Source organism: Octodon degus, unplaced genomic scaffold (genome assembly GCF_000260255.1).
Source record: "Octodon degus isolate 3935 unplaced genomic scaffold, OctDeg1.0 scaffold00089, whole genome shotgun sequence".
In the NCBI taxonomy this organism is placed as follows: domain Eukaryota; kingdom Metazoa; phylum Chordata; class Mammalia; order Rodentia; family Octodontidae; genus Octodon; species Octodon degus.
In genome coordinates, this window is record NW_004524665.1 from 1,475,850 (window position 1) to 1,486,423 (window position 10,574).

At 43.2% G+C, this 10,574-nt stretch overlaps 1 protein-coding gene across 28 annotated transcripts in view; it reads right to left on the minus strand.

Moving 5' to 3' along the window:
- Trip12 (thyroid hormone receptor interactor 12) overlaps positions 1-10,574 on the minus strand; it is a 164,240-nt gene extending 153,666 nt beyond the window's left edge. For 12 of the 28 annotated variants that reach the window (XM_023722106.1, XM_023722107.1, XM_023722104.1 and 9 more), the window contains exon 1: positions 10,487-10,574. The gene's annotated coding sequence lies outside the window, so the exon portion shown is untranslated. Of the gene's footprint in view, positions 1-9,887; positions 9,999-10,178; positions 10,293-10,486 lie in introns of those variants that run through there. The other 16 variants (XR_002822379.1, XM_023722100.1, XM_023722096.1 and 13 more) reach the window with 5 other exon arrangements.

The window sequence follows — 10,574 nt, forward strand, 5'->3', positions numbered from 1 at the left end:
AAAAAAAAAAAAAAAAAACTAAAAATAGGGGCCGGGGAAATAGCTGAGAGGTTTAAGTGACTGCCTCACAAGCACAAGGACTCAGGTTTGATCCCCAGATCCCCAGTACCACATGCCGTGCAGTGCCAGTGTCATGTCGTGTTGCCACTGAAACCAGGCATGGTGCACTGGGGAGTGTGAGACAGGAGGATCACAACAAGTTCGAGCTGCATAGTGATACTGTATCAAATAAGTAAAATAAAATAAAAAATGAAGTCTACAGAAATACATTAAACCTAAAAGGTACTTAAAAAAAGCTAAATGCTTTTGTCTTTAGTTTTCTGCTAGCCACAATCTATTCTCTTCTTGTTTTTAAAATTCTTTTATACAGACTTTTTAAAAAGTGAAAGGGTGCATGGCGTGGTGCCATATGCCTGTAATCCCAGCACTTGGGAGACTGAGGCAGAACTGCTGTGTTTAAGGCCAGCCTGAGCTACAAAGTGAGTTCAAGGCCAGCCTGAACTGCACGGAGACCCTGTCCCAAAAAGATAGACAGATAGACAGATAGACAGATAGATAGACAGACAGACAGACAGACAGACAGACGGGGAAAACTCAAGGAGAGAACACATGCTTTACCTTGGGTCTGATACACAGAACAGAAAAAAGCGTAAGGGTAACAATTTACTATGACATTGTCTAGAGTACTGAGCAGCAAATATTTTATTAAAATGACTGGACAAGCATGATGAGGCAGGAGGATCACACCAGGAGTTCAAGGCCTTCCTGGGCTACTTAGTGAGACCATGTCTCAAAAACAAAACACAAACAAAAAGTTTGGTTAGAATTTGGTATCATTACAAAAAAATAAAAAGTCTGAAGACAGATGTGGTGGCACAGGCCTATAATCCCAGCACTCTAATCCCAGCACTGACGAGGCAAAGGCAGAGGCAGAGGCAGGAAGATCATTGTTGAGTTCCAGACCAGCCTGGACTACAAAGTGAGCCTAAGGCCAGCCTGAGCTGCATAGTTAGACCCTATCTGGGCTACTTAGTGAGACCAATCAATAAATCTGGGTGACATAATTTATACTTAAAATGTACACGTAACTTTTTGGCTGGGGATGCAGCTCAATGGTAGAGGGCTTCCCTAGTATGCACAAGGCCTGGATTCAATTCCTAGCACTGTTAAATAAAATAAATATAATACAAACCCAAACGTTAAATTTGGGTAACCATGTTATAATATATTCTAGTGCCTTAACAATTCCTTAAAAATAGCTGATTTTAATGAACCTAATTCTGATAAATTTGTATCCTATACTTAGCTATCAATACATGAAAGACAGAAACAAGCAAGTTAACAGTAAATGATGGCAGGGGCTGGTGAGATGGCTCAGTGGTCTAAAGCACCTACTTAGAACAAGCTAAGCCAAGCAAAGCACTGGGACCTCAGTTCAATCCCCCAGCACCACATGCCAGCCCTCCCGCCCCCTGGTGGGCTGAGCTGGCCACACACAAAATAAACAAACAAATAAATATTAAAAAAAAATAAAAAAAAAAAAACAGTAAATGATGGCATTTAATGCTAATACCGTTCTACAATACAACTTTATCACATAATAAACTGTCACCATGCTATGATTACACTACAAGTCCTGTGCTAGGCATTGTAGGGATAAAGGAATTAGAACTCTACCTCTAAGATGTTGAATAGCTAAAAAAAGTAGAGCACTCTGGCAGGCTAAGACAGGAGGATTTGAAGTTTAAGATCTGTCTGGGTAATTTAGTGACTTTGTAAGATTCTGTCTCAAAATTTTAAAGACTGAAGGTTGTAGCCCAATCCAAAGGCCCTGGGCTCAATGACCAGTACAGCCAAAAAGAATGAATTCTTGAGAAATTCCTGGTTATATACAGAGAAGAGCACCAATCCAACTGTAGCCAAGTGTGGAGAAAAAAATTAAAAAACATTACAGCCACAGAAACTAGTGCTTTTTCATATATTTGCTATCTATAAGACAATTACAAGCATTTCAGTTTTGAAGGGGAAAAATGTAACAAGGGAAGCCCTCTAAGTGATCTCTCTAACCTGCTTTCTGAGGACACAAAGTTGCTTGAATTACAACAGTGAATTTCAGATGGGCTCACCACAAATACCCACTTCGTTTCCAGGGTATTACCTACGGAAGTTTTATCAGCACAAGGACTTCAAGTTGAATTCATCTGACCTTCGTAAGTCAACACGGGTCCATCTATCTATTCAGAATGCTTCTCACAGAGAGTGGCAGTTTTCAAGTCAAGGTAAAACTCACCACTATAACAACCAACAAACTGATTAAAATATACACGAAAAGGCTTTAACTTCAAGTCCTGGAGGCCTGCTGATAAACACTACAGCTTTCAAAATCCATGTAAGGGTGGTGACACTATATATCTAGAAATAAATAGTGCCAAAAAAGAAGCTAACAGAGAAAAATTGAAAACATGATCATAAATTCATGAAATCACTTACCATTTGGCCTTGAACCAAAACACTATCAACTGTTACAAGACTGACCACTACTCTAAGTGTGATAGCACAGGCACTAGGTGGCTGAAGGAGAAGGGGCGCCTGAGCCCAGCAGCTAAGGCAGCCCAAGCATACACCGAGGCCTGGTCACAAAACTCAGATCCACTATCACATACAAACAATGGGCAGTTACAGAATGTTAACTGAGTGTTACTTTGGTTGAATTCAATTCATTTCAAATTCATTGAACACCAAATAGTTTCAGAAGCAAACATTCTTCCCATTAAGAAATAATGGAAAACCAAGTTAACTGCTTCTGAAGCCCCCCTAAAAAAAAATCACACCTATAAATTCATTTTTCCAGGATTTAACAAATCTGTTTTTTTAACCCCATTATAGCTCTCACAGTTTTCCTCCTGGCTTTACTGTTGCTATCACTCCCCTCCACCCACCCATTTTTATGTATTTGGTACAGGGTCTCACTACGCAGTTCGGACTCATACTGAGACTCCTCTTTTCAGCCTCCCTGGTGCTGGGATTACAGGTGTGTGCTCGGACTCTTTTAGTGGCTCGGTGGCCCCGCGGGTGCAGCCTGCGGAGCATGCAGATCGAACGCTGGTCCCTGCACTTGCCAAAGCAAGCACTTCGTCCACTGAGCTATCTCGCTGGTCCTACTTTCTTTAGAGCCATGGTTATGAAATTTTACACAGAGCGCAAAAAAGAGTTGACAATGACAAATGTTTCAACCTACTGAATCAAGCACTATATGCTGTCTAAGTGACAGCAGCACTTAGACTGATGCAGCAACTTTTTTTTTTTTCTCAGACTGGATCTCACTATGAGTGTGAACGGGCCTCAAATTCACAGAGCTCCTCCTGTCTCAGCCTCCCAAGGGCTGGGATTATAGGTGTGCACCACCACTCAACATATACAGCTTTTTTCATGTCAGATTTTCAGTTTAACTATCAAGCAAAGTTCTAAACACCAAGTAATTTTTTTTTTTCAAAAACAAAGCAAATTTTTCAAGTAGCCACAAAAAGTTGCCTGGAGCCATTTGACAACCAAGCTATCACTGTAATATAAAAAGGCTTGTCTCATGTTTTAAGATATATGTATATATTTGGGACCAGAAGATAGCTGAGCGGTCTAAAGCTCCTGCCTAGGCAAGCACAGGGACCATGGTTTGATCCCCAGCACCATATGCCACTCCAACCCCAACCCCAGGGAAGGCTGAGTTGGCAAAAAAAATATATATATATATATGGTTAACAGCTCTCAGGCCGAGAATATAGCTCAATGGTATAAGCTCCTGCATGGCAATCAGAAGGTCCTCAGTTCCATCCCCGGTACCACAAAAAAAAAAAAAAAACCCAAAACGTAACAGCAGCCTCTAAAGTACTGTACATAGCAACTGATTTTCAAAAACTTTAAAATAATTTTTTATACTCTGGATTCTCTTCAGATCGTATAACTCTTTCACCTAAAATAATTTTAGCATTAATAATTATGCAGAATGTGGACAGAAACAAAATAGGATATCAAGTCATTGAAAAACACTTTACAGTCTTTCTCACAAGGCTTATTTCCTTCATTTTTAAAAACACCTCTTATAGGCCAGTTTTGTGAGACATGAGGGGTAACACTGATTTTGAAGAATCCATAATCAAGTAAAGAATATTACTATACACAGATGTTTTCACAGAATAGAGCTATGTTGCCAGTGTATTATGTGAAGCAATACCCAAAAAGACTTCCAGGAGTGTCAGACGGACCTGTGTTCCAATTCACCTGTGTAGCCTGAGCTCCTAAATATAGCACTTCATATGTACAGTACCAAGCACATTTTTCAGATTAGGTGGTACTTGGAAAACACGAAGTAAAATATCTGCCCAAGATCACAGTCAGAAGGAAGCTAAGCCTGTGCCCTTCCATCCTCACGTCAACAGTGCTGTTCACTGCTGAGAACACAAGGCAGCTCATGCCAGACCTGACTACAATAACCTTATGAATCAGGCACAGCCACCAAACTTACCAACAGTATGTGCTCTCAAGACAAAGCAGTCAGAGTAATAGACGAATTCCTTCTTTTTCTACATAATTCAGTGTAAAGAAACAAAATCTAGAGGGCTCAGAGAAAAATTATTGAACTATATTTTAGTTGAGGAAACTTTTTAATTGCAAATAACCTGAAACTATCAATAAGATATTAGATTTAACTAGCATACTAAGGGCCGGCCAAATAGCTCAGCAGATTAAAGCCCTTGCTTAGGCAGATGCAGGGGCAGGAGTTCGATTCCCCAGGGAACGGCACAGCACACTGAAATGGCAAGTGAGATTGGGTATGGTGGCACACACCTGTAATCCCAGCACTTGGGAGGCTATAAACAGGAGAATCACTACTAGTCAGATCTATGCAGTGAGACCCTGTAGATAGACCCTGTCCTAAATTTAAAAAAAAAAGCTACACTGTTTTAAAATATGAGACATTAACCAAATTAAGTCTTACTTAAAAAGTCTGAGACTGGTCCAATATACTACTGTGCTCACCTACTTACCTCTAACACAAGTACCCACAGGTAACAGTAACACAGCTGATAGGATGGGCAGAGCATGCAAGCAACAATGGCTAGAACATAAACATATGACTCATGCTACACATTACAGCCCCTAAGATTAAACAACCACCTACAAATTATATTTATTGTATAATTTCCATCAGATTCTTCTTCCACTTTTCTGGCCTGTATCTCCCCACCCCACCCCCTTAACTTCAGCGTGGCCTGTAAGAAACGAGGCAGAGAATAACTGACTGGCTAACTACTGAAACATGGAGGAGACAATTCACATCCCCCAGGCACTCTAATGGTACACTAGTTGAAGATGTACATGGACCATACTTACTGAACCAAACAACAAGACCCAATTTGTGAAAGCTAAGAACCCTTCCAACCCAAAGACTGCTGTCTATGTGACAAGATGAAGCCTGGTGGTACATGCCTAATTGGAGGCTGAGGCAGAAGGACTGCCATGAGTTCTAAACGAGCCTGGGCTAGAATGAGACTTTATCTCAAAAAAAACTAAAAATACCGACAAAAACAACAGGGAATATTTTTTTCAGTCAGGTTTATGTGTGCACCTTTATCTATACCACAATAATATGAGATAATCCCTGCCCTTGGGAAGTTTATGATCCAGGCAGAGAAACAAAAGCAACATGTGTCAACAAGACAGTGCTGTAACCCAGAAAAGGTGCTTCAACAGGCAGTCAGAAATACAAGGGACAGGGGCTGAAGAGATGGCTCAGTGGTCTAAAGCACCTACTTAGAACAAGCTTAGCAAAGCATCGGGGACCGCGGTTCAATCCCCCAGCACCACATGCCAGCCAGCCTCGCCCCCTGGCGGGCTGAGCTGGCCACACACACACACCTCTCTCTCTCTCTCTCTCTCTCTCTCTCTCTCTCTCTCTCTCTCTCAAATAAATAAAAATTAAAAAAAAAAATACAAGGGACAAAGTAACAATATAAGTTTGAGAAAGTGAGCTGAAGAGATGCAGTGAAGTTAGCCTTTAAATCCTATGGCTACCAGGTTGTTGCTCTGTCCCTAGTGGATGCTTGTTTGATTTAAATGAGAGAAAAGAGTGTACTGAGTAGTCAAAAGCAAGAAATAACTTGATGAAAACCAACAAGCAGGCTGCTGTTTTGGTTTGAATCCATCAAATTACCTCTGCAAACATGGAAAAAATAAGAGGCAACTGGTGTCACATTTGCTCAAAGATCCCTGGCTCATCCACTTGAAAGGAAATAAAAAAGCTCCCTAGATTCTGTAAACAAAACACAAGGACCAAAACTAAACGTTTTTCGCTATTGGGGGTGGCTTAGGCAAGCAATCCCAGCACTTAGGAAGCTGAGGCAGGAGAATTGCCTCAAATTCAAGAGGGCTACACAGCCTGTCTCATGAAAACAAAACAAAACAAAAGAAAAAGAAAAAAATGTTTTTCTTTAACTGTAATATGACATTAGGAAAGTCAAATGCGGGGCTGGAGAGATGGCTCAGTGGTCTAAAGCACCTACTTGGAACAAGCTTAGCAAAGCATCGGGGACCGCGGTTCGATCCCCCCACCACATGCCAGCCAGCCCCGCCCCCTGGTGGGCTGAGCTGGCCACACACACACACCACACACTCTCTCTCTCTCTCAAATAAAATAAAAAAAATAAAAAAATAAAAAAAAAAAGAAAGTCAAATGCTGTCAGGCATTGTGGCACAAACTTGTGTAATCCTAACACTTAGGAGGCCAAGACAGGATTCCCTCAGACTTAAGGCCAGCCTGAAGTATGGATTGAGACCCTAATTCAAAGAGAATGAGAAAAAAAACCAAAAACCTGAATGATGAAATTTCTCCAAATATGATTAATAAGTTCATGCAACACAATGTTTTTCAAAAGAAGTACTTCACATGTGAATGTAAATTTTTTAAAAGTTTAAGTTAAGGGCCGCTAAGATAGCTCATCAGTCTTAAGCACCTGCCTAGGCAAGCAAAGGACTCAGGGTTCCATCCTCATTTCCACATGCCATTGCCGGCCCTGCCCTGGGTGCACCTAGCCAGCAACCAAGACGGGACATGGTGGCACATGCCTGTAATCTCAGTGCTGGAGAGGCTGAAACAAGAGGATCACTACAAGTCCAAACTATGTAGTGGGAACCTGTACTAAGTACATTAAAAAAAGAAAAATAGTAAATTAAACTGAAACCAAATTTCTACTACCAAGCAAACAGCAACTTGTAATTAGGAAGTGCTATACTTTCTATCTTCAATCTACCTTACAAATGATAGTCACCACCATGGGTAAGCAGTTGTACTTTTTTACATAATACCAAAATAGCTAATATAATTTTCTAAAGTGGACATGGTCATACATGGCTAATCAGTCCTTTGACAGGCTGAGCCAGGATAATCCCAAATGTGACCCCAACCTAGGCAATTTATCAAGATTATGACTCAAAAAACATAAAAATGCTGGGCATACAGGCACACACCTGCAATTCCCAGAGTTCCAGGACAGCTCGAGTTATATAATGAGTTAAGAGCTCATGCTGAACTATACAGCAAGACTCTGTCTTAAGATAAATACACAAATAAATTTATACAGACAGACATTTAAATAACAGAAAAAGTCTGGGGGTGTAGATCAGCACAAAGGCCCTGGGTTCAAGCCCCAGCACGCACACAAAAACTCTAATGTAATTTCTTAAAAACAATGAACTGGGCTTGGTGGCCCATTCCTGCAATCCTAACACTTGCAAGGGCCCACCAAGAGTTCATGGCCAGTCTAGGCCTACAGAGTGAACCTGTTTCAAAAGCAACCACACAAAAACATCTTGTACTTATGTATGTACCATTTGGGTTTTTTCCCACAGATACTATATATACTAGTTTTCAAAATCATTCAGTCGAAAAAAAATTCAGAAAAGGAATAGAGGAATTACTACAAGTACTACATTAAATAAAATAAATGAAGACTGGTTAGGTTAAGCCACCAGCTCAAAGTCACATAGGTACTTACTGGCAGTGAATAATCTTGCAACCTGCTTCTGTTTCTTCACCAGAAAGATGTCCTTAAAACTTTAGGATCTGAATACCTTATCCAGATAAGCAATCTTAAGTTAGAATGGAAAATTTAAACATTATTCCAAATTTACTTTGTTGGATAAAATCATTAATGTTATCCTGGTACACTGAACATCCTATTCATTTTCAAAATATGATAATTTTAATATATAGCATGTTCTGGAACTCTAAATGCCACAAATTTTTAAACCTTTCAAAAGTAAATGAAAAAAATCTATTCTCAATAAAATTATGGGGGAAAAAAAGTAAATGAAAAATCTAAAACAAAAATGCCTAAAAATGTCAGGTGAGCAAACTTAAAAACTATTTACATGCCTAAAAAACTGCGAAGCAGATGGAAACAATGATAGTCTTAATTGTAGTTCTACAAGTTTTATGATGTTGGTACCTTCACTGAAATGCAGGCATATACAAAATCCATATCCTAGAAACCACGTTAATGAGCTCTCCTACGTTTAAAATCCAAGAAAAACTCCCCAAACTTTCAAACATGACAGAAACTCATACCCGTTTAATATTTCTGAGGCTGAATATATGAAGCAGGAAATCAATCAGAAATTATCTTTACTCTGAAACTTGCCTATCATGGAAACAAGCTACAGTAAAACCCCCTACAATTTACTGGTCTCTAAACTTGAGGTAACTCTGCTCCTCAAACCTAACTATTCCCTCTCTACCCCTGTAAATGCGACACACACAAGGCCTCACATACAGGCCTCTTGCCTTTTTTTTTTTTTTTCCTAACACAACTAAGACCTTTGTTCCCAGCGTCGGTTTTTTATCCCACTCAATAGCTCTTTCAACTTTCTACGAACGCATTTTTTGGTTTTGTTTTTAGAAAGGAGATTCTGAGCCTCAACTTGCCAGGTCTTTAAACGAAACGTCGAAAATATCTATTAAAGCTCTCAGGAGAAATATAAAGTTAAATACACCACTAATGGGCCTACAAAACGGAGGAAAGCCGGGATATCGGGTAAGCTGGCAGCCAAGGAGATAGGGAGCGCCCACTAGGAAGGGAGACAGCGGGAAAGCAGTTAGACGTTCGCCCCAACAGAACCACTGCGCGCTCAACCGAACCGCCCCCCCATACGCCCGCTCCCCCAATTACCAAGCAGCAAGCTGTGTCCCCCGCCAGGAGGAGTGTCTGAGCCAAGCCTCCCCCCAAAGTACAACTTCATTATCAAAAACAAACCTGTCTTCCGGTACTGCAAGCAGCCCCTTTCCCTTCTCCCCTCGCCCCTCCAAGGTAACCATTTCCCTCCAGACCCCGCCACAGTTCAAAGGTTTAAGTCACCCACCCCCGTGCATGTTTTTAAACGTCGACGAATTTTCTCTAATTATGGATTTCTCTTGATTCTGAGGAAGTGAGACCACAAAAAAAAAAAAAAAAAAAAAGCCTAGATTTGAAGGGGTTTACAGCCTTTCCTGATTTGAGCTCCCCTTCTAACTTTTCTGTTGTAGAAACCCGGAGGAGAGGGGTTGAACGGACGGGACCGACGTTATAATAGGTTTTACGTAATCCACATATAAATAAATTACTCGCCTGACTCGCTTTGAATGCTAATACGATTGGGGTGACAACTGGCCCACGTCCCTCCCCCAAGTCCCAGTTCGCCTCCCCGTCCACCAATTCCCGTGCTGGGCTCTCGGGAAGGATGCTCGGTGCCTCCGGCCAAGTTTCCCGGCCTCCTCGCCCCGCCAGCCCCTCTCGCCGTCGTCCTCCCTCAACCAGCGCCGCCCGGCGTGGACCCGTCCCCGGCAGGAAGCCCCTTACTGCGGTCTAAAGTCCCTCGGCCTCTCCCTCCTCAGCCCCTAGCTTCCCACAACTGTTGTCACTCGAGCTGCTGCCTACTTTCCATTTCCGGGCCGTCTCCAGCCCGGAGCCTCGCCTCTCCCGGTTTCCGGGCCCCCCGTCCCATTTCCGGGGAACCCTCGCCGTCTCCACACCCCCCACCTGCACTTCCGGCCCCCCACTTTCTCGCCTCCTAGACGCCCTCCAAGCTCCCAAGCCCACTTCCGGCCCCCCAGGCCCTGCCGGGCTCCTCGAGACCCTCACACGCCTCACCCCGGTTCCGAGAGGGGCCCTCCTCATAGCGTGGGCCCGAGGGGGACCCGATGACCCCGCGCTCCCGTCGGCCCGGTCCCCTCAGGCCGCGGTCCGCCTCGAGCGGCTGCCCCGTCAACCCCCGGGCCGGTCCTTCCGCGGCCCCACCGCCGCCGGCGGGCGCAGGCCGAGCGGGGGCCGAATCGCAGCGATGACACAAGCGGGCTTCCTGGGACTTTCTGTTCCAGCTCCTCCCCCGTCACCCCCACCCCTCACACGGCCCCCTCCCCCAAGCCGGCCCCCGCCACTCACCACTGCGCCCCAATTACCTAGTTAGGCCCCAAAGTCTCCGGTCCGGACTCGGTGGCGCGGCAGGAACTTCCACTCGCTCCCCACCCCCCCGGCGGCGGCGGCGGC